The following is a 24,326-nucleotide window of genomic DNA, read 5'->3' as shown; positions in this document are numbered from 1 at the left end:
AGTAACAGAGCTGAAACCACCTTCTCTGTCTTTAAAATCCATGCTCTCTGTATTGTGCAACTTCAGCAAAGGCGTTCTTGTCTTTCCTTCCATGTCCTTTTTTTCTACTTATGACTCCAATTCACTCACCCATCCTAAAACACAATATGTGCAAGATCAATGTTGGGTCACCAAACATTAGAGAGTATTTCCTTGAAGACACTGCAGAAGCACATAGACAATACTCTGCCCCGAATATGTTAAATACTCACTGTGTGGAGGGAGGCAGGGACTGGGATGATGCATTTTCCACATATGCAATTCCATGACATTATGGAAAGGTTAGGTTTGGTCTCAAGGCTTTGATGATTTTCAGTTGGTAGTGCACTAAGAGGATTGCTAGCAGATACATGCACCACATGTTAAAACAAGCGACACAGAGTGTCCTCTCTAGAAGAAGCAAACAGATTGACCATCCATGTTCTTTATGACACTTTCCCTAAGAAAAGTTTCTATTTGTGATCGTACAGGCAATATGTACATTTTCCCAGTCAGTCACACAAGGTTTAGTCCCTTGAAGCTCTCCTGAAATATCCCCACATTGTGGCCAAGGGCTGTGAGAGCCGAACACCTTCCAGATCCTCAAACTTCACCTTGACAGAGCCTGTCCTGTCCTGTGCCCAGGAGTGTGGAGTGCTCAGCCAAGGTTGAGCACCTTGGTGCTGGCCACAATAGGTTTCACTCCTAATTTTGGAACTGAAAAATGTTCTGTTTTGATAAACCTGGACACACTTTGCACAAGTCCTTTGCATTAGACATTTGAACTAAAAATAATGTAAAGTAGATTGGTTTGAAAAGGACCATTGCCTTTCTTACCAGTCAAAACCTCTTAACATTTTTAACAAATGGAAAAAAGAACATACACCGAAGGAGGTGATGAGCTGTGTTATTCTTGTGATCCTGAGCATATGTCCTAGGAAGGAAAATGCCCTAGGCAAACAACATAAGATGTTGAGACTATATAAATACAAGAAACAAAAACGTGTACCAAAATTTTACACACTGGTCAATCTGTTTCCTCCTACCTCATCTTTTTCTCATTGAAAATACAGTTCCTGAGGATTGTTTTCATGCTTTGACAGTAATGAAACACCTAAGAGTCTGGAAGCCAAAGAATCAGCTGAAAGGAAGTACTGTATATAATTTCCATAATGTGCTCCAACCCTTCTTTTCTTAAGCTTTACATTAATGAGAATGGACTGACCAGATCAGCCAGATTAGATAATTGGGTCCAAAACAGAGGGAAGAGAAGGTGCTAACTTACACTGGGCATCTGCTAGGAGTCACACACACCTAGACCGTTTCTGTAGATTTCAGATTTAATTCTTTAACTCAGCAGTGTAGTCATTTCTGTTCTCATTTTATAGGTGAGAAAACTAAGTCGTTTAAAAGTTGTTTAAAGCAAATAGCATATAGAGGTGGAGCTGGGTTTAAGCTCAGCATTGTGTTGACTTAAAATCTGTGCTCTTTTCAACTATATCATATTACACACACACGCACGTGCACACACACAACTATTGCATACTAGCTGACCTCAAGAGAGGTAGTGTAACATGGTTAATAGGAAACAAACGTGAAGCCAGGCTGCCCCTGTTCAGATACTGGCTCTGTTAGTTACTAGGTATGGCACTTGACAAATCATTGTACTTAACCTCTGTAACTCAGTCTCCTTATCTATAACATGAGATAATATCAGAGCCTACATGAAGTTATTACAAGATATAAATGAATCTAACATGCAAGATATTTTAAATAATGCTTACACAGAGAAAACATTCAATCGACCAAAATTATTTCTTTTTTTAAATAAAGTTTATTTATGTATTTATTTAAAGAGAGAGCATGCATGGGGAGGGCGGAAAGAGAGGGAGACAGAGAATCCTAAGCAGCCTCCACTGCCAGTATAGAGGCTGATGTGGACTTGAACTCATGAATCATGAGATCATGACCTGAGTTGAAATCAAAAATCGGATGCTTAACCTATGAGCCATCCAGGTGCCCTGACGAAAATTATTTCTAAAAATCTTGTAAGGGGAGAGGAGTACTATAGATGACCCAGATAGAGTGGTCATTGAAACACTGGTATTAAAGAATTTCACTTTTAAGACACTCTCATGTTTAATATGACTGATTACCATGTATGTTTATTAAGAAAAGACATACATTTCATATGATTTGCAAACTGATAAATGTGGGCAGGCCTATTGATAGTAAGGCCAGTGCAGGTCTCAACAAGAAAACACTGCTGTGGGAATTATGGGAAAAAATGGAGGGAGCTCCTGAAGTGCCCCATTTACGAAGATCTATCATAATGATGGTGTGATAAATTACCTTCCTAAGAGGAGGGATTTGGGGATGAAGTGCCCCTAGATTTATGAATTTATGTTATTATCAGAGTTATTGTAGCATACTTTAGTGAATGATTCTGAAGCCCCTTAGTGGCAATAATCTCTACATTGTCTTTTCATGGACCCCAAGGTTTCTCTGCTCTGTACACTTGATTGTCTAAATGAAAGGCAGTAAAGAGAAAAGAGAGTAGGAGATTTGGGGAAGGGGAAGTGAGTGGATTTTTTTAAGTGTTTTATTTATTTATTTTGAGGGAGAGTAAGGCAGAGACAGAGGGAGAGAGGGAGTCCCAACTAGGTTCCACATTGTTAGCACAGAGCCCGACGTGGGCCTGGATCTCAGGAACCATGAGATCAGTTGGACACTTAACTGACTGAGCCACCCAGGCACTCTTGGAGTTTTAAAGTCCAGAAAAACCTTTCTCAGAAGGCCTGAGCCAGGAGGCATCTCCTTCTCACTTCCCCACTGTCCCTGTTGCTTTAGGCATGAATGCAGAAGAAAGACAGACTCTAAATATTGGACCCACCTTATGAACATTGTGTAGCATATGGGGATATGGACTGGGGGTCTTTGTGCTAGGATTCCCAGTTCAGCCATTTGCCCCGTGTGCTATTCAGGCAAGTCATGGGAAATATCTGGGCTTCTGGATATCAGGGAGGTCATATCCACAGTTCTTCCACTTTTCACATCCTATGACTCTGTTCTATGATTCTTTTGCTCTGTGGGCCTGGAATCAATCTGATCAATCCAAGAAAGCATCTGGTTGTATAAAGATACACAGATGACAGTCTGAGAGCCAACGGCCACCCATCATCATTCTTAATCCCTTTTGTCAGTTCCAGGTGGTGTGTACTACCCCTGGGACAATTTGTCCCTCTCAGCCAGCTCAAGAGTAGCACTGCCTTAGAAGATGCAGGAGATGGATGCTTTCACCTTGACCTTGTATATCTCCCTTGCCAGCATATCTTTGCTATTCCCATCCCTTCCAGCAATTACTCCTCTCCCTCTTTCCCACCCAAGAGGCAAATAGAATCAAAGGCAAATAGAGGGAGGTCCTTAGGCAAACCCCTTTTCGTGTAATTTATCAAATTATACTATAGTTTTTTAAGGCACTGTGACCCAAAGTTGGAAAAGCAGCTGAGTCCCCCACAGGCAAATAGTAAGAAAAATGCAATCCCGAAGGTAGGCAGGGTGGATAAAAGAACTTTCAGTTTTTGAATTCTAAATGTCAAACAGCCATTCTACTTTTAATTGTAGGGCAAATAGTCATTATTTGTTGAAATTCTTCTGCAAATAACAGTTTGTTAAGGCTTTTGAGGAGAAATTACATGGGGAATACATTTAGCTCACTTCCTACTTAAAATTCACCTTAGAACAACTATTTTTGAGTACAGGCATACCTCAGAGATATGGCGGGTTTGGTTCCAGACCTCTGTAATAAAGTGAATATCCAATAACATGTGTCAAATGAATGTTTTGGCTTCCCAGTGCATATAAAAGTTATGTGTACAATATACTATGGTCTATTAAGTGTACAATAGTAGTATGTCTAAAAAGGCGATGTATGTACCTAAATTTTAAAATAATTTATTGCTAAAAATGCTACCTTCCTCTGAGCTTTCAGGGAGTCATCATCTTTTTGCTGGGGGAGGGTCTTGCCTCAGGGTTGGTGGCTGCTATCAGGAAGCTGGCTGCTGAAGGTGAGGATGGCTATGACAAGTTCCTAAAATAAGACAACAAAGAAGTTTGCCACGTTATTGACTCTTTCTTTCACGAACTATTCCTCGGTAGCATGCGATACTGCTTGATAGTGTTTTACTCACAGTAAAACTTCTTTCAAAATTGGAGTCAACTCTCTCAGACCCTGCTGCTGCTTTATCAACTAAATTTATATCATATTCTAAAAACTTTGTTGTCATTTCAGCAGTCTTTACCAGGAGTAGATGCCATCTCAAGAAACCACTTTCTTTGCTCATCCCGTTTTATCACGGGATGGCAGCCATTAAGTCCCATCTTCAGACTCCACTTGTAATTCTAGTTCTCTTGGCATTTCCACCCCATCTGCAGTGACTTCCTCCAACTGAAGTCTTGAACCCCTCAGTGTCATCCATGAGGGTTGGAATCAACTTCTTCCAGACTCCTGTTTATGTTGATATTTGACCTTTTCACATGAACCATGAATGTTCTTAATGACATCTAGAATGATGAATCCTTTCCAGAAGGAAAGTTTTCTTTCCATAACTCAGTTTTCAATTTACTTTGCCCAGATCCATCAGAAGAATCACCGTGGCAGCTATAGCTTTATGAAATGTATTTCTTAATAAGACTTGAAAGTCAGAATTACTCCTTAATCCGTGGACTTCAGAATGGATGTCGTGGTACGAAGCATGAAAACAACATTAGTCTTGTTGTTTATCTCCATCACAGCTCTTAGATGACCAGGTGCATTGTCAATGAGCAATAATATTTTGAAAGGAATCTTTTTTCTCTGAGCAGCAGGCCTCAACAGCGGGCTTAAAATATTCAGTAAACCATGTTGTAAACAGATGTGCTGTCATCCAGGATTTGTTGTTCCATATATAGAGCACAGGCAGAGTAGATTTAGCATAATCTTTAAGGGCTTTAGGATTTTCACAATAGTCAATGAACATTGGCTTCAATCATCTGCATTAGCTCCTAACAGGAGAGTCAGCCTGTCCTTTGAAGCTTTGAAGCCAGGCATTGACTTGTCTCTAGCTGTTAAAGTCTTACATGGCATCTTCTTCCAAAGGAAGGCTGTTTAATCTACACTGAGAATATGTTTAGTGGAGCCACCCTCATCAGTTATCTTAGCTAGATCTTCTGGATAACTTGATGCAGCTTCTACATCAGCACTTGCTGCTTTACCTTGCACTTCTATGTTATGGACATGGCTTCTTTCCTTAAACATCATGAACCAACCTCTGCGAGCTTCAAACTTATCTTCTGTAGCTTCCTCACCTCTCTCACCCTTCATAGAATTGAAGAGAGTTAGGGCCTTACTCTGGATTAGGCTCTGGCTCAACTGAATGTCGTAGCTGGTTTGATCTTCTATCCAGACCACTTAAACTTTCCCCCATCAGCCAGTCAAGCTAGTTCACTTTCTTATCATTCATTCGTGTGTTCAATGGAGTAACACTTCTAATTTCCTTTAAGAACTTTTCCTTTGTATGCATAATTTGGCTAACTGGTGCAAGAGGTCTAGCTTTTGGCCTACCTCAGTTTTTGACATGCCTTTTTCACTAAACTTAATCATTTCTAGCTTTTGATTTAAACTGAGAGACATGTGACTCTTCCTATCACTTGAACACTTAGAAGCCATTGTAGGGTTATTAACTGGTCTAATTTCAATATTATTGTGTCTCAAGGAATCGGGAGGCCTGAGGAGAGGGAAAGAGAGGGGGGAATGGCTGGTGGGTGGAGTGGTCAGAACACACAATAGTTATCCATTAAGCTTGCCATTTTATATGGGCATCTTTTGTGATGCCCCAAAGTAACTAAAATACTAACATCAAAGATCACTGATCCTAGATCACCATAACAAATTAATAATAATGAAAAAGCTTGAAATATTGCAGGAACTACCAAAATGTGATACACAGACATGAAGTGAGCAAATGTTATTGGAAAAATGGCACCAATAGACTTGCTCTACTCAGGGTTGCCCCAGACCTTCAATTTGTAAAAAAAAATAAAACAAAACAACAACAAAACAATATCTGTGAAGCACAATAAAGTGATGTATGCCTGTACAATGAAATGCATTTTAATAATTGCATGTAATGTTTTAGTGATGAATAGCTACTTTAAATTTACATGCCAGCTATGTAAATGGCCTTAAGTGATTTTTCATTATCCTAAATGAAAGAATGGTAAGTAGTTTGAGATATCAATGTGAGTGCAATGCGGACATACCATTTATAGTTTATTAAACTAAAAGGATGCTAATCAATCATTATATTTAAAACAACATTCACTGGGGAAGGAGATTGATTTGCTATTTTTTTAGAGTTAGAATTTACTCTAACAAGTACTTAATTTTAATAAGTAAATTGCTGGTGAGAACACACAATTACAGTTGCTAAGAATTGGTTTGACCTTAAGAAAAAATTGTACCCTTAGAGACAAGTGGAGTGAGAGCAAGTGGGAACGCTTTGCAGGATTTTCTAGTAGCTGGACTGGCTTAGCTCCTCTGATATAAACAAGACACTGACACTTGGCAATAGTAAGCCCTGAAACTCAGGTTTTCTATATTGACATCTAGACTCTATACTAATAGAGTATAGTATATACTATACTATAAAAAAGGGGGGCTTTTCACTGAAGCTTTAATAACAGAAGGAATGACATCGAAGTAGAAATAGTTTGGCCATGAAGAGCAAAACAGCCTTTAAAAAACCATATTTATGAAACAACATGAAATTCTGTTGATTTTTATGCTGTAAAAAAAATTGACCTACCTATTTAAGTTAATCATAGTACCTAGAGATGAATTAAATAACATTTTTAAAGCAATTATAATTTTTCCACACAGCTAATTTCTGCAAAGAATGCAGGATAGATTTATGAATCGTTTTCACCAGATTTTGTCAGCAAGGTATCAAGTTTGTTTCAGTGGGGGGATCAAGCCCTTAGATTCATTTTGATTACCTCTTATGAAACATATTTCCACTTAATTGTTATAGCAATGTTTCAACTGATGGAGATTGATAACTTCTTGGAAAGAAAATGTATAAATTTGGATATAAAGTTTCTTGAGATGGTTAATCCATAATAATTTTTCCTTGTCTGTATTATTTTATAATTCTATGATACTTTAAAAACTGAAAAAATCAAAGCCTTATTGTGTCGGTACCAGTTTTGAGAGTCATTTAATTTTCTGCACTTTTTACATTACCAACTTCAGTTTTAGGCATATTGTAATGTGTCAAGGCCAAACCTTTCAGAACATAATTTCATTTGATGTCATTTAAAAAATAAAGGCTATGCGGGATTTTAAATTTTAAAATATTTCTCAGTGCTAACATTACACATATACGGAATTCATTTGCTCATTTATTTGATATTCATTCCAATAAACAGCTACTGAACGCTTATTCAATATAAACCACTGAGCTAAATCATGATGAGATTACGAAGAGAAATAAAATATAGCCCCTGATTCGTGGGGAGCACATTTGTTAGGCTAATTACTTGGCTGCTGTAACAAAGAGATCCAAAATACAGTGGCTTACATAAGATGGAAATATATTTATTTCCCCTGTAGCAATCCATAGGTGAGTGATTCAGGGCAATAGGGGTGTTCTGCCACCATGACCACATGACTTCCAAGGTTGCTCTGGTTATTAAATTTTCCAGCTGCAGAAAGGAAAAATTCAGGATGAGCAACTTGCCATTAGGGAGGTGACCTGGCAGTTGCATACATTATTTCTGCCCACCTTTCATTGGACTGAATTTAGTTTTGCAGCCACACCTGAGGAACGTAGTCTCTAACTGGGCAATAGGTACCCAACTAAGTCTTAGAGCACTCCATTCCTGATAAGAAGAATGGATAACTCAGTATAAAGGGGTCAAAATATTAATATAGGAAACATGGTTGAAACTTACCATTTGGTTAAGTGAAAGAAGTTAATCACAAAAATGTAGGTACTGTGTGATTCCATCTGTGTGAAACTCTGAGCAAGGCAAAATATAGTGTGGAGTAGTAGGTCCATGGTTGCCTGGGGACAGAGTCCAGGGGAGGTGATCACTACAAGGGAGCTTTTTGGGGTAATGGAATTCTAGATCTTGATTGTAGTTACATGACTATATTCAATTACCAAAATTCATGAAGCTCTACACCTAAAGTAAGTTTATTATTGTTGTTGCTACTGCTGTTGTCACTATAAGTGCCTTGAATGGAGTTCCCGGAATATAGTTGAGGATTAAGTGAATTAAGAAAAGAAAAAAACCACTGGCCAGGTTTGGAATTCTTGAGGCAAAAAACTAACTGCTATATTTTGTTTGAATTACTTTTTACTTTTTACTTTTTAAAAAATGCCGAGTACATATATTTGTGAAGATAATTAAAATGACTGTTACACAAACAACGCTGAAGCTCAGTAACCACTCTGAGAAATAAACACAATAAAGATTTATTTCTCATTCATGTCATGTTCCTACTGGTTGGGTTGCTCTTCTTCTAGCAGTAACTAGGGAATCTAGCTAGCCTCTTTGCTCTAGTGGCCCCACTGCCTTCTGGGGCTCTGGAGTCCTTTGGGATCTTGGAACAGCCTGCTAGCCTGTGCAGCCTGCCAGGGCCAGGCCTGGCAGTAGCTCGCACCTACTGCCTGTATCCCATTGGCCAGAACGGGTCACATGACCATACCTACTGGATGCCAGGAACCTTAGCTCTCCTGAGTGCCAGAGCAAGGGTGAAATGCTTAGTGAACATACAGCATTGTGTCGATCACAGTACAAAAAATTATAAAGAAAAATGTTGTCTTCAACCCCAATCTAGAAAAAAAAAATTAGGACTCTGAATTTTCTAAGCTTTTTAATCTATGCATTTTAATGTTTTATTATCTATGGATTATATACATAATTGTATATACTTATTTTTCGCCAAATATTACCAAATATATTTTTCTATTATTAAAAAGTTCAAACCCTGTCTCTGCAACATACTCGTTGGGTGACTGGGGGACAGTTTCTAGGCCTTGAGTTTGTTTTAATTTAGAAATTGATGACATAAATGATACCTACTACACAAGTCTGTAGTGAGGATTAAGTGAGATCATTCACTGAGGATGCATAGTATAGGTCCAGACACACAGTAGGCATCTATTTCTGAGTTACTCTACATAATTGAGTTTTCTGCCTAGCTCTCCTTCTACGAGGAGCATACTGATTTAATCATTGCAGATTTACAATATGTTTTAATATTTGATTGGGCTGCTCCTTTATCATGTTTATATTTAATAAAGGAATTAAACACTATTTGTGATGGCTTATTCTTCCAAATTAACTGCAGAATAATATTTTTCCTGGAAAAGTGTGGCTAAGCCTGGCTTCTCCAGAAAGTAGAAGCCAAGACAAAGGACTTAAGCATATTAGGGAGTGCAACTCTGAGGGACATTGTGAGGGACAAGGGAATGGTGCAAGGAAGGAGAGGGAGCCCATGCAAGAAGGTGTCACCCAGTCTGCTGCTGCTCTGTGCAACTAACTGTTCAACCTCACATGTGGTACTACCTTCTGGGAAGTTGTATCTCAAACCAGTCAATCCAGGGGGAAGAAGGGAAGAGATTTCGCATCCCAGCCCTCATATCTCATTGGTTAAGATATCACTACACTGAACTGGGAGTCTATTCCACATGCTTCAGGCTTGAACATAACCCAGCAGCGCTCAGTGGGTCCCATGGTGTGTCATGCCCAGGTATCAGACAGAAGCCCTGGAGAGAGCCCAAGCAAAGCCAACACAGGACAGTCAGTGAAGCTAGACCGTAGGTGAAGCTGGGAGCATCTGAGGAGATCCTGAGAGAAAGAAAATCGGGGGTAAGTTAACATGTTTGTATTACCCAATTTTCCTGTTTTGGAACATAGCAGTAACATTTGCAAAAGAGAGTTACCCCACTTATTCCTAAAGTCATGTTCTTACATTCTCTTTGATTTGTCTCCATCAGGATCAAATTAACAAATTTATTAATTTTTTTGTGTGTTAATGATGTAACCACAAGTCCTTGTGAGGTAGCCTCCCTTAGCTACAGAGAAAATGCAGACAGTTTGGTACTATTTTTAAATTCATAAAGGATTTGCTACTGCCTTTGAGCATGAGAACTCACTTGTTCTGTGGCCAAGGAGCTTAGGATTGGAGGGTCAGTGTGCTTCCTCTGCCTTCACCCCAGTAATTTATGATCTGCCTCAAGGCGACCTCTCTTCTCCCCAGATGCCTGTTAAGGTCCCGTAGAGCTCTGTCCTTAGCAGTAAATTACTCTTGCTAAAAAATGATTTGAGAATGGGCATGTGATGAATGTCCTCCAAAATACTACCCTTTTTTCCATTCAAACTTAAACTCTCCTTATGCCAGAAAAGATTTCCAGGGTACTGTAAACGTCTCTTTGGATATATAAAGGGAATTTGCCCCATCTTTTGACATGCTATGAATCCAAGAGTCAATTAAAGGTGATCATTGTGCATCCAAGAGAATAAACTGTGTGGGCCTGGTTTCCCCCTCTTGTTTAAAGGACTTTTAATGAGAGCCAGGTGGTAAGTTTCTGGCCTGTGATGCTGAGCTGTACACAGGAGTCCTAATACATGCAACCATACCAGTTCTTTGTCCTGAGGATTATCCTGGGATGCTGTGAGCTTTGGGTTGTTCCTTGTCTAACCACAGAATTGCTGCATGCCCCTTGGAGGTATTTTACTCTCCTCTTCCATGTCTAGATGTAGTAGTGTTATTATGTGATATCAAATTTCTCCACAAAATGCCGTTGCCACTGGCTATTCATTTGTGTGCACCAACATTATTATTTGGCATACTTGGTCCATTTTGTCGTATTCAGTAACCTTCATGAGAAGTTCAGCATTCTGGCAGGGATCTTTCCCCTTGGCCACAGAGGAACCCTGTATTTCTCTGAACCTAAGAGATGGGAATGCAACAGAAGCAGCTGGAGATATGAAAATAACTAGGAACAAAATAGACATCAAGTTCAGGCAAACACTGAGAAAGAATTTCACTTAGCATAACGCTGTCCAGTTCCATCCATGTTGCTACAAAAGGCCATATTTCATTCTTTCTCATTGCCAGTATGGAAACCAATTTGACAATAAATTTCATATTGAAAGAAAAGAATTTCTGCAGAAGTGGAATGCTGCACTGATGCTGCACATTCTGTAGGATTCAGTGGCTGCCACATAGCAGTCTTGAACAAGGAAAAAAGAACTGTATATATATTGACATGTGAGTTCATACCTCAAGCTCATCTGTCAGATGACAGAGTTCAGACTACATATTTTACTCTTAGACCCACGTGGGCGATTAATACCACATGCTAAATACATGCATATAATGAGAAAAGAACAGAGAATTCTAAGATAGTTACACTTTCAAATAAAACTTTAGGACTTAACCAAAAAATGAATCAAGTAGGTGGATGATGTCAGTGCCTAAATTTCCGTTAATACTTTCAAAGTGTGCTTTTTTTAATGTAAAAAAATACGTTTCATGAATTGGAAAGCCAATGCTTATTGAGATACACAATGCCTTCGAGTGAGCATTCCAAGAAAATGAATATCTCATTCTGGCATGGATTGTTCTTTCTTCGCCATTCCTAGTCAACACAGCCACATTTCTTCAGTTACATGTCCTATTGCCCCTGAGACTCCTGGGCTGTCCCACCCAACAGCATTAAGGTTGCTGTATTACCATAAAAGTCTACCCTGTGAGTGAAACAAATGGGCTACGTTAGCACAAATAAAAAAGCAGCCTTCCCTCCTGGATTGAAGAAAACATACACCCAACATTGTGGTTGCTGGAGTTTTGGTCTTCCTGAGAGGATGATGACTTCCAAAGTGCAAAAAGCTTTACCCCAGTCCACAAAGACTTGCATAATCTTTGTGCTTTTTTTTTTTTTCCCCTTACAGTATTTTAATGCATAAAGTCTTAAATCTAAATCTGTCTTTGAGATCAGGGAGAAATATTTAAACATTTATGCATTCAGTTCATGATTCAGAGATTTATTTATAAGACTGTTGATTTTGGGACACCCAACTCTTGCATTTAAACTGCCGAAGTGAGTCATGTTTGTGGGAGGTAATTACTACCAGAAAGTACAACTAACTTGTAAGCTTCTCTTTAAAATGTCCACTCACAATCTACAATTACTGTAAATAACAGGCTACCAGGACTCTTGCCCTGTTTCATGGCTGTATATATTTATTATGAGTGCATTAGGCTATACCCAAACATACTTTTGTCACAGAGGGGTTCTTGGAGGAGAAACGTGTCCATTTATTAAAGTATCAGTATAGATTTCTGAGGATGTAGGTTTGAAAAGATATATCTCAAGGTTTCCCTTCCATTATAGGGACCAATGCCCAGAGAACAGCTGTCTCAAGAGTAAGAATAGATTCCAATTGGTAGAAAATGTATACATATGGTTTGTGCATCATTAAAGATCAGATCCAACCCCCTGAAATTAGAGGAGGAGCTTCCTCTTTTCAACACCTCAGTGCCTCTGTCAGGCTGATTTTGTGTCTTTCTAAGGGGTTCTCTGATCCTCCATTTAGGGAGTGATGAGGCCCGTGCCCATCTGACTAGCAGCAGAGTGGGTAGCTTCCTGTGGGCCATGATGCCACGGTTTCTGAGAACATCCTGCAGTTAAAATATTCATGACTGATTCTTTATCAGTCAGTGCCTAAGATTTCACAGATAAGATGGCTAGAGAGCTAGTAGTGTGGAAAGGAGAAAGAGTAGGAGGGAATTCGGTGTCTGGAGTCAGCTTAAATAAGAAACTGCTACGGCAGGAATTGGCAAAGGCATCAGAAAGGAAAGGCTGAAATTTCCATAGACCAAGCTCCAGCTGCTTGATGGTTTTACCCTGCCTTTGACCTAACCTTGCTTAATACAGCTCAGCTGTGATTAAGACTGTGAGGCCTCCCAGTCTCCTCCAAAAGTCCTTGACTCCTGAGCCAAACATATACTCTTCTTTGGTGGGTTTGAGACTTAACCAACCATACAACCATGCCTGCTTCGGCTGCCTACGGCTCATCTGGCTTCTTGGAACTGTCCATATTCATTCATTCTGCGATCACTTCCTTGTCATTTATTCACTAACCACTTACTGACTACACTCTATGGGTCAGTTGTTGTGCTAGGTGCTGGGGTACATCTGTGAGCATCACCCAGTCCCTACTGGGGAGATAACCATAAAGAGCAATTTCAAAGCTGTATGATAAATGCTACTTGGGGAGGGGGCAAGCGTGTATACCTGATCTTGGAGAGCAGAAAACACTTGCTGTGAGTTCCCATGTTTAGGCAAAGACCTAAAGGAAAAGTAGGAGATAGGCAGGAGACATGGGGGTGGGGGGGGGGAAGGTAAAATATTCAGTGCAGGAGAAGAGGTGGAGGTCAAAGCCCGTGAGAAACAGGAAGATCCAATTCACAGAGAACTGTGATTAGTTCTCAGTGGGTGGAGCAGGGAGTAAGACGAAGGTGGAGTGATGACTGTGACGGCCCTTTCCTGCCACGTTAAGGTGTTCAAACCTGAGTGGGATCTCTCGAAGGGTGCATCCTGTACACTGTGTTTCCGTGAGAACAGCCATTTACTGGATGCTGACACACTCCTATCTAGGCATCTAGGCTTGACGCCGGGCGACTTAATAAGCTCTCGGCCATTTGGCCAAGCTTTCTGACTCTCCTGACCTCCCACGGTTCACCTCAGCTGTGACCAGAACCAGCGCACTGTTGGCATGGTCCGAGCGCTGGCATTGCCCAAAGTTTTTCCTGCCTCCTTCATCTCTGTGATCCGCTGGGCCTACAGCACAACGACAGGGCTCTAGTTTACATGTTTATCAAAATTCTCTTGCTTCATTTTGACTCGAAATCTGGACCATGTAAAAATATATGAACTTACGGTTCATTCAACAAGTATGAAGTTAACTGTGCGCAAGGGGGTATGTGTTCCAGGTAATACAGTAATGGGCAGAAAAGAACTAAGCCTCCACTTCAAGGAGTTGATATTTTAGAAGAAGACAGCTATCAGATGGTGATAATTATTGTGTAGAAAATGGTTATGAAAACATGATCATCATGTAGAAAACTTAAGCAGGCAAGGGCTGCTGCAGGATGTTATTTTACTGGAGAATTATAATATGCATGCACACAGTGGAATAGATACGTGCTATCGTACCATACACATGTACCAACAGGTTTGTTAACGACCTTATTAAAGAATTCACATAACGACTTTGAAATCATAGACTTTGACAGTCATGTCATTGTCGCTTATAAATTTCAGTTTTCATGACTCTTTCTGATTTTTAGTTTATTCAGTGTGTGATTTTAATTTTAGCCTTGCAGTATAATAAACAGGATTTTGCAATAATCCTGTAGTCTAAATGCCTGTGGCTTAAAGAACGTGACTCGATGCATTTCTGAACTAGGATTTTGCTTTACAAAAATAAGAGCACTTCGCTATTTATATTTTATCTTAATTTTCCATTTGGAATGATGGACAAGCATTCCTTGTACAACCTCGTGATCAATAGTAGGGATTTTGATAAGGAGTGACACCGTCCTCCGCTATCTGCCTAATAGGAGTGAAGAAAAGGGGAAGAGAGAAACAACATTTGAAGAAAAAGGAGCTGAGATTTTCCAGGATTGGATGACAGCACAAACGCTCAGATACAGAGTACACTAGTAGCAGGTGAGATAAATGAAAATGAGTATACAACATAGTGAAGTTGAAGAACATCAAGACTAAAGAGAAAAGCCTTAAAAGCTTTCAGGGATAAAAGATTCCATGCAGAGGAGCACTTGATAGACTGACAGAAGACTGTCATTACTACAATAGCTGTGAGAAGACAGTAATGTCTGCATGACCCTGAGAGAAATTAACTGTCAATCTAGCATTTTATCTTCAGCAAAACTATTTAAAATGGATAAATAGGCACTTTTCTAATTACAAAGATTTAGACAATTAACCAACCAATAGACTCTCAACGTAGTATGTACTTAAAAAGAAAAAAGAAATGAACCCAGAGGGAAGGTTTAGAACACAGGATAATGATGAACACAGATGTTGGTAGAAATAAAAGATAGTATATTAACAACTGACTGCTAGAAAAGTTTTTAGGGTTATAAAAGATAAAAAACTGAAGCTTTAAACAACAATATGAAGTGTTCAGTGGGAGAAGGTTAAAATGCTGAACAACTTAACTTTAAAAAGACATTATAGGTAGGAATATATTTTTAAAGTTTAGTGGTAATCACCAAAAGGATAGAATCTATAGCTTCTTTTTTTTAATTTTTTAATGTTTATTATTTACTTTTGAGAGAGAGAGAGACAGAGTGTGAGCAGGGGAGCGGCAGAGAGAGAGGAGACACAGAATCCGAAGCAGCTCCAGGCTCCAAGCTGTCAGCACAGATCCTGACACAGGGCTCCAACTAACGAACCGTGAGATCATGACCTGAGCCGAAGTCGGACACTTAACCAACTGAGCCACTCAGGTGCCCCAGAATCTATAGCTTCTGAACAAGCAGAAGGGAGAAACAGGAAGATCAAAAACGTTATCAATCCAACAGAAGACAGAGAAAAGGGAACCTGCAAAGGAAATGAGAGTAAATTAAAATTATGAATGTTAGAAATATATGCTATATATCAACAATCACAATAGCTAAGAGTGGATTTAACCAGGAGTTGGCAACCTTTTTCTGCAAAGGACCAAATAATAAATGTTTTAGGTGTTGTGGGTCACATATACTTTCTTCAGTCCTTTAAAGACCTAAAAAAACATTCTTAGCAAGCCATCCACAGATTGCCAGCTGGATTTGGCCAATGGAAGGAGTTGGTTGACCTCTGGATCAAAGTTTTAACAGTCAAAAATTTCCAGATTGGACTTTTTTTTTTTAAGCCAGCTATATACTTCTCGTAAGAGAAGAGCCTTAAAGCACATAAAGGACTTATGATGAAGGGTGGGGAAATATATACTTACAAGTATAGTAACCGAAGGGAAGCTAGCTGGCACCCCTGGACACAAGGATTCAAGTGCAGGTAGTTCATTTTGGAGGGGAGGGTGCTGTGTCTCAGGAAACACCTGCAGGGAAGTGGTGACATGAGAAAGGGAAGAGAAGAAGCCAATTGATCAAAGATGTGTTATCAGCCACTTACCACTATGGGAAACTGGAGAACAGTCCCCTGAGGAACTTTGGAAGACAGAGCAGAATGTGCCTCAGAGACATTCACCTGAGGAGCAAGGAAGCTTGAGTATTTATTGACCAACTCTTGGACCATCATTGTTGAGTGGTGACCCTGGGGACATTAACTCTCTGGCTCTCCTGGCTTGCCTTTTGGATAAGTAGAGTGTTCTACCAAGGCTAAGAAAAAAAAAAAAAAAAAGCCCTCGAGCACAAAGTCACAGTTTCTTACAAGCAGTCTTTACACATAGAGGTGAGCGCTGAAGTGACATGCGTTGGGCAAGGTGTGCATATTCTGCTACACTTGTCCTACATTAATAGAAGTCAAACTGAATTAAGGGCAAAAGGCACTGAAAGGGGTAAATGGGAGATTACATAATAATAGAGGAACAATCCACCAAAAAACCAAACCAATCACGAATTAGCTCGAGGCCTAGCATCAAAATATGCAAAGCAAAAATTGACATAATTACAGGGATCAATTGACAAATTTATAATCCTAGTTGAAGATTTTAATAAACCTTTATAAGAAATGAATAGATCCAGCTGACAAAAACTAGTAAGGAAAATAGAAGATATAGTGGAAAATATTAAATTGTAATAACCTACAAAACGAATGTAAAGGGGGGAAAAATTCTGACTGAAATGGCTCCCACTGGGCTAAAATCAAGGTGTCAGCAGGGCTGTGTTCCCTCTGGAGGCTCTAGGAGAAAACCCATTTCTTTGCACTTTGCGGCTTCTAGAGACCACATGCATGCCTTGGTTCGTGGCACCTTCCTCCATCTTCGAAACCAGTTGCCTGACATCTGTAAAACTCTCTCTATCTTGCCTTTCTTTTTTATTATTATTATTTTTAATGTTTTTATTTATTTTTGAGACAGAGAGAGACAAAGCATGAGCAGGGGAGGGTCAGAGAGAGGGGGAGACACAGAATCCCAAGCAGGCTCCAGGCTCTGAGGTGTCAGCCCACAGCCCGATGCGCGGCTCAAACTCACAAACCGCGAGATCATGACCTGAGCCAAAGTCGGACGCTTAACCTACTGAGCCACCCAGGCGCCCCATATCTTGCCTTTCTTTTTCACTTCTAAGAACTCTTGTGATTACATTAGTTCTGTGCAGATAATCAGGATCTTCTCTCCATATCAAAATCCTTAACTTAGTCATGCCTGCAAAGTCCCTTTTGCCATGTAAGGTAACATAATCAGAGATTCCAGGACTAGCACGTGGAATCTCTGAGGGGGTCATCATTCCACCCACCACACAAGCTGTATAAAGTTTTGCACCCTGTGCATTAGAGACAGAGATACATTTCCAAGGCTGATTTAGATTGAGAAACTTCAAACCACATTCTTTCTTCAGATGGGTTTTGGAATTCTCTTTTAGTGCTATACTAGAAGTCACCACGTAAGGTTTAGGTGAATTGTTAAGTGTAACCAACCACAGTATAAAATAACAAACCCTAAAAGTTGCATGTAAGAGCTGCTCTGGCACCTTTATTTCCTCACTTCCTCCATATTCACTGCAGGATTTGCTCTCACCTATAATACTAGAGAATGTATCTTTGCTTACAAACAGTGTGAACAAGTCATTTTTCTATCATAAAACACAAAATTAATATGGTTGAGCTGATAGTTTTATATACAGTGCTATATACATCCTTCCATAGAAAGTACACTTTCTTTTCACAAACTTTAGAATATTTCTCCTTATTAATTATGTACTAAATAACAAAGGAAACAGTAAGTTTATTTTTTTTTAATTTTTTAAATGTTTATTTATTTTTGACAGAGAGAGAGAGAGGGAGAGAGAATGAGCGGGGGAGGGACAGCGAAAGAGAGAGAGACACCGAATCTGAAGCAGGCTCCAGGCTCTGAGCTGTCAGCACAGAGCCCGACATGGGGCTCGAACTCACAGACCTTGAGATCATGACCTGAGCCAAAGTCAGACGCTCAACCGACTGAGCCACCCAGGCGCCCCAGAATTTTAAAGAATTGTTAAGATATAGAGAAATTCTCTTACCTGAATGAAATTAGAAGTCAACAATATAAAGATGGGGAAAATATGCTTGGAAACTTAAATAACATAAGCTGAAGAGGAAATCACACTAGAAATTACAGTTAGTGCTAAACAGGAAAGAACATACTACATAATAAATTGCTAAAGCTATGACACTTAGCAGTGAAGGTATAGCACAAAAATAACTTTATAAAAAAGTATAAATTTAAAATAAGCCAGTGATTGGGTTAAGACACTAGAAGAAAGCTGTAAAATGAAGCCAGGAAGTATAAAAGAAAAGAAATAATTTTATAAAAATTAAGTAAAACACAAAGGAACAGTAGCGAGGATAAACAGATCCAGAAACTGATGTTTTGAAAAAACTACTGACAGGTCAAGATTTTTTAAAAACATAAATGATTGCTCTGAACAAATTTATGCTCTGAATTTAAATAGTTAGATTAAAATTTTCTTTAAATAGAATCACAAAAATTAGCCAGATGAAAAATTGGACAACATGAATAGTCTAATAGTCATTAAAAAAGATTAAATTGGTAAACAAAACTGTCTTCCCCTACCAAAGAGACATCGGGTACTGATGATTTTATGGCAGAGTGCTATATCTTTAAGGTGCAGATAATCTCCAACTTGCATACATTATTTCAGGGAATTGGAGAAGAGGAAAAGCTACTTAGCTCATTTTAAAACCTAGTGTGCTGTGGAGATCAGGGAAAATGTAATAAAAGAAAACTATAGATCCATTTCATTTATGACCACAGCAGGAAAACATTCTAAACAAAATAGTAACAAATCAACTTCAGCAGTATTTATGTTTAAGTTGAGTTCATCTCAGAAATGGATGGGTGACTTCAGAAGGAATTCTAAAATTTTTTGATGTAACTACATTAAGAGATTAAGAAAATCTCTATGATTATCTCAGTAATTCCAGAAAAAGCACATGTTAAAAAAATCAATTCATGATGATTTTTAAAAATCTTAGCAAACTAGGAGCAGAAAACTTAATATTCAAAATGTACAATAATCATGCATATTGATGAAACTTTAAATGTGGTTTCATTAATGTCAGGGACCAAATAAATATATTTTATGTCACCACTTCTATTCAAGAGTGTACTAGCTGTTCTAGACAATCTAATAGACGAACAAAAACATAAGAGGTACAAGAATTGTAAAGACCTGAAATGTATTTATACACATATAAAACCTAAATGTAATATTATTTCTAATAGTAAATCAATAAAAATTCTAAAAGTAATTTGAAACTTGGTCCAAATTTTTGGATAAGCTTAGCATAATTAATAACATTCCAAATAATCCATTAGAGAATCATCACATAAAACATATTTTTTCTAATGACAACAAAAACTATAATTTACCTAAGAACAAATCCAACAGAGACATACAAGACAATTAAAAAGAAAATAAAGCATCATTGAAGTAATGGGAATCTCAAATAAATGGAAGAGTCTCAAATAATTGGAGGAATACATGTTTTTGGATTGGGAGATTTATTATAATAAAGAAGGCAATTGTTTACAAATTAATTTATAAATTCAATGTAGAATCCAATTCCATTTAAAATATCATCCAAGTTTTATATAGAACTTGATAAATGGCCTTAATGTTCATATGGTAGAGAAAAGAACAAGAATAGCCAAAATACATTTAAAGAACAAGCTGGGAAAGAGATCAATGCTTTTGACAAAATTATACTGATTAAGTATACTGCACCTGGGTGGTTCAGTCGGTTCAATGCTTCGGCTCAGGTCATGATCTCATGGTCTATGAGTTCAAGCCCCGTGTCGGTCTCTGTGCTGACAGCTCAGACAGATTCTGTATCTCCCTCTCTCTGTCCCTCCTCCGCTCATGCGCACTCTCTCTCTCTCAAAAATAAATAAACATTAAACATTTTTTTAATTATACTGATTAATACAGTTTTGGCACAGGGATAGACAAGATGCCCAATGGAATAGGATACAGAGCTCAGTCTCATGCATACAGTGACACTTAATATTTGTCAGGAGCTGTATTACTGATGAGTGGCATAATAAAATGGTGGTGGGAAATTAGTTATCAATATGGAAAAAGATAAACCTTAATTCTTTGCTCATTCCCTAGGCTGAGTTAAATGCTAAATGTGTAGAGCAGGATTCTAAAAATTCAGAACATAGTATTAAAAATGTCATTAAAATTTGCAGATGGAAAGAGAGTTCTTAACATACAAAAGAAGTCAAGGACAAAATTGATAAATTTGACTCCTTTAAAATATTGAACTCCTTTATAAAAAAGATACTATAAAGTTAAGATAAAACACAGACTGAAAGAAGATGTTGACAATGCACATAGTTGACAAAAGATCAGTTGCCAGAATATATAATGATTCCTACAAATGAAAGAAAGAAAGAAAGAAAGAAAGAAAGAAAGAAAGAAAGAAAGAAAGAAAGAAACAGTTCAATAATATAGGCAAAGTATTTGGTGGGGGACAGTGAGGAATGAATAAGCCAAGTACTGAGGATTTTTAGGGCAGTGAAAATACTCTGTATGGCACCATAATCATAGGTACATGCCGTTATATATTTGTCCAAACCTATGGGATGTACACCACCAAGCGAGAACCATAATGTGAACCATGGACCTTCGGTGATAATGTAGGTTATCAGTGTAGGTTTCTCAATCATAACAAATGTACCACTTTTGAAGGAATGCTGATAATGAATGTGCGGGTGCAGGTGCATATGGGAAGTCTCTGTAGCTTCCCCTCAATTTTGTTGTGAACATTGAACTGCTCTAAAAGACTGAAGTCTTAATTTTTAAAAGTAGGCAAAGTTATATGAGATGGCAGTTTATAGAAGAGGAAAAAATATTGTGGTCGTGGGGGGGGAAGCATAGTTACAGGGCTAAGGGAGTGTAGAGTATATGAAGAGGATAGTTGAAGTAATGGGTCTTGGAATCCAAGCTGGATAGGAAGGCAGTAGAGAAAGGGAGAAAGTGAGAGCTGAGGGGATAGATATTTCTCTGAGGTTGCAGAAGAGTGATAGTGGGGGTTACCTGAGCCGGCAAGGTAAAGGACAAGGTGCTGTTTGGAGAGCTTTCCACTGGTGATTTTGTAGTGGAGCTTTTTTTCCTCACTTAATAGTATACCCTGGATGTTTTTACCATTTCAAAAGTCATAGTTCTGTGTCACCCATTTTAATATACAATTCCATTTTTCAGATGTATCACAATTTAATTAACCAATCTCTTACTGTAATCAGTTTTAAATTATAGTAAAAAGCTTATTATTTAAAGTGCTTATGATCCTTCCAGAAATCCTCACCAAGAAGCCTGTGACTTCCTGGAGACGGTGGAAGAAGCCCTGTGGTTCTAGAGAAACTCAAGACCAAAGCTACTGACTGACTTCCTCACGGAGGGGGCACAGCCTGGAATATTCCTCTGTACCCTCGAGTCATGTTGGGAGAGAGATCAGGTTCTTCTAACTTGCCCATTAATGTATATGAATTACTTAGTTAATGCCACACTGTTCACTGAGTTGCTTCTGTTTGAAAAGAGCTGTATCAGACCCTGGAAATGTAAAAATGCTATCCAATGTAGAAGGTATAATTGGATGAGGACATAAGTTACTACAATGCAAAGTTAAATCAGAGGCAGATTTAGCATGAAGTGAATGAAACTCCAGTGTCAGTGCCCCTCACTTACATGGGCCCCTTCTGATGCTCTAGGAGAAACCCTATGAACATACTTATGTGCTCATACATTTTGGTAAACTTTGCAAAAGTGAGAATTAAGAAAAAAAAAAAAAAACTTCAGTTAAACTGTCTTTTTCCTGTCTTACTTCCCCTACTGTTGAAATGCCCAAGGACATTTTTGAGTCCCAGCAAACGAATTGTACGAAGGACACGTTTAGCTGAGTTTATTGAAATATACGTATGGGATCATAAATACTTCATTTCAGAATGACCTGATTGCCAGCTGCACTCGTGGAGGAGTGATTTCTAGAAACATCTTACTACCCCTGTGCTGATTCGTTGGGTTCATGGCTTGATGGTGTAGAACAGAGGCTTTACCGTGACAGGAACATGCCGGGTGGCACTCAGCCCAGGAAGTAGGTGGGTCCTGGAGGAGACACCAGAGTTTGAGGTGTACATGAGGCAAGAAAATAGTCTGTGGAGAATTCTTCTAATCAGACATGTAAAGCTGTGAATGGAGGGCGTCGTTCTCAAAAGTGCCTGGTCGGGAATACTCCTAACGACACAGCATAAGCAGTTATATACTTATACGTGCACCAATTTTTCTTTTTGTTGGTAATTGCACAAAATGAGGCACAACCTGGTGGCAGCACTATAAAGAGTGAGTCCATCTATAGGTGAAGTTGTACATTCTATTCATTCCAATTACCAGCAATAAAAAATGTGACCAGCCATTACAGAAGACTGAATTATATTTCCATTTTCTCTACAGAAAATACTATAATTAAGTAACTCCAATAGGCAGTTACTGAATGAAAATGTTATTTTTCCAGATTTTATAATAATTATTACATTTGTTAACTTGTTAAAATTTGATTTGGTTGTGATTTCTTTATTCTAAATAAATATGCATTTTCTTATCTAATTTTGATTAATCACTTTCAACTATTTTTCCTAAAGAGGTTCCCCTGAAATTACTTAAACTTCAGGACCTACAGAAGTTTTTACTAGATCTGCCCCAGTACAAAGCAGTGAACATCATAAAGGGGAGTTTTTTTATTTTTTTTTATGTTTTTTAAAATTTATTTTTGAGAGAGAGCGCGAGCGCATGAGTGGGGGAGGGGCAGAGAGAGAGGGAGACACAATCTGAAGCAGGCTCCAGGCTCTGAGCTGTCAGCACAGAGCCCGACGTGGGGCTCGAACCCACAAGCCATGAGATCATGACCTAAGCTGAAGTCGGACACTTAACCGACTGAGCCACCCAGGCACCCCATGAGAGAGGAATTTAAGGGGATCTGTAAGAGTTCTTAAAAGGAAAAAATATCCATGACAGAGGTGATCAAAGAAGGGCTTTATCTGAGCTATGATAAAGCAGAAGAACCTGAATTCAGAAATATGGCAAACAGTGTTCTAAATGAAACAGGGAATTCTTCATAACTTTTTTTAAAGTTTATACACAGTGTAGTTTTAATGAGTTAAGCATATGGCTATCCCAATAGCCTTCTACACATACAATTACAAATACATTTTAGTGAAAAAGATCTTGCTAGAAAGATGATTTTTTCACAGCATAATTTCAATGAGTTAAGCATACAGTTGTTCCCATAGGCTTCTTCACATATGTTTACAAACATGTATCTTTTTATTTATGCATTTATTTATTATTTTTAAAATTTTTCATTTTAATTCCAGTTAACATACAGTATTTTATTAGTTTCAGGTGTGTCAACACTTCCATACATCGTCCTGTGCTCATTTTCATAACTTTTTAATAATGTCTCTCCCTGGATCTACTTACTCAAATACTTGTTTGTCATTGGCACACCCCTTTCATGACCTTCACACCCTTTCTGATTCCATATCTGAAAACCTTTTCTGCTGGTGTTTTGTGGACATGGGCTCAAATAACAGATTAGCACAAACTTGGTGGATGTTCAAGAAAGAGAAATTTCTCAGGCTGGATTCCAGGTAGGAGTCCAAACCTAGAGAAATGTGACAGTTCTGTAATGTAGTCCAGGTCTATTTCATAAATTAGGCCAACACGAACATTACATAAACAATGCAAACCTTCTCCCCCGTTATTTAATTATGACATGATTAGCGAACAAGAGTTAGAGGGAGTCCTATTTTTGAGCTTTAGGCTGGGGTCCCCCTCAAGCATACATGAGAAGGAAACAACCATAATGTGCAGAAGTCAAGGACAAGAAGAGTTTCTCCTATGCAGTAGTGTGGCCTAGATACCATCCCATCACACCATATCCACGACAAGATCGTGTGTGTGCATGTGTGTGTGACAGAGACACACACACAGAAAGACTGAGAACAGA

At 38.6% G+C, this 24,326-nt stretch overlaps 1 long non-coding RNA gene across 1 annotated transcript in view; it reads left to right on the top strand.

The window, feature by feature from the left end:
* LOC122240259 overlaps positions 1–22,919 on the top strand; it is a 74,722-nt gene extending 51,803 nt beyond the window's left edge. The window contains exons 2-4 of the long non-coding RNA XR_006219726.1: positions 9,818–9,936; positions 14,699–14,807; positions 21,620–22,919. This is a non-coding gene — a long non-coding RNA (uncharacterized LOC122240259). The remainder of the gene's footprint in view (positions 1–9,817; positions 9,937–14,698; positions 14,808–21,619) is intronic.
* Positions 22,920–24,326: the final 1,407 nt, after the last annotated feature.

The sequence above is a fragment of the Panthera tigris genome, chromosome B4, assembly GCF_018350195.1.
Source record: "Panthera tigris isolate Pti1 chromosome B4, P.tigris_Pti1_mat1.1, whole genome shotgun sequence".
Taxonomy (NCBI): domain Eukaryota; kingdom Metazoa; phylum Chordata; class Mammalia; order Carnivora; family Felidae; genus Panthera; species Panthera tigris.
The sequence above is the reverse complement of the archived record's forward strand: the minus strand, read 5'-3'. Positions and strand labels throughout refer to the sequence as shown.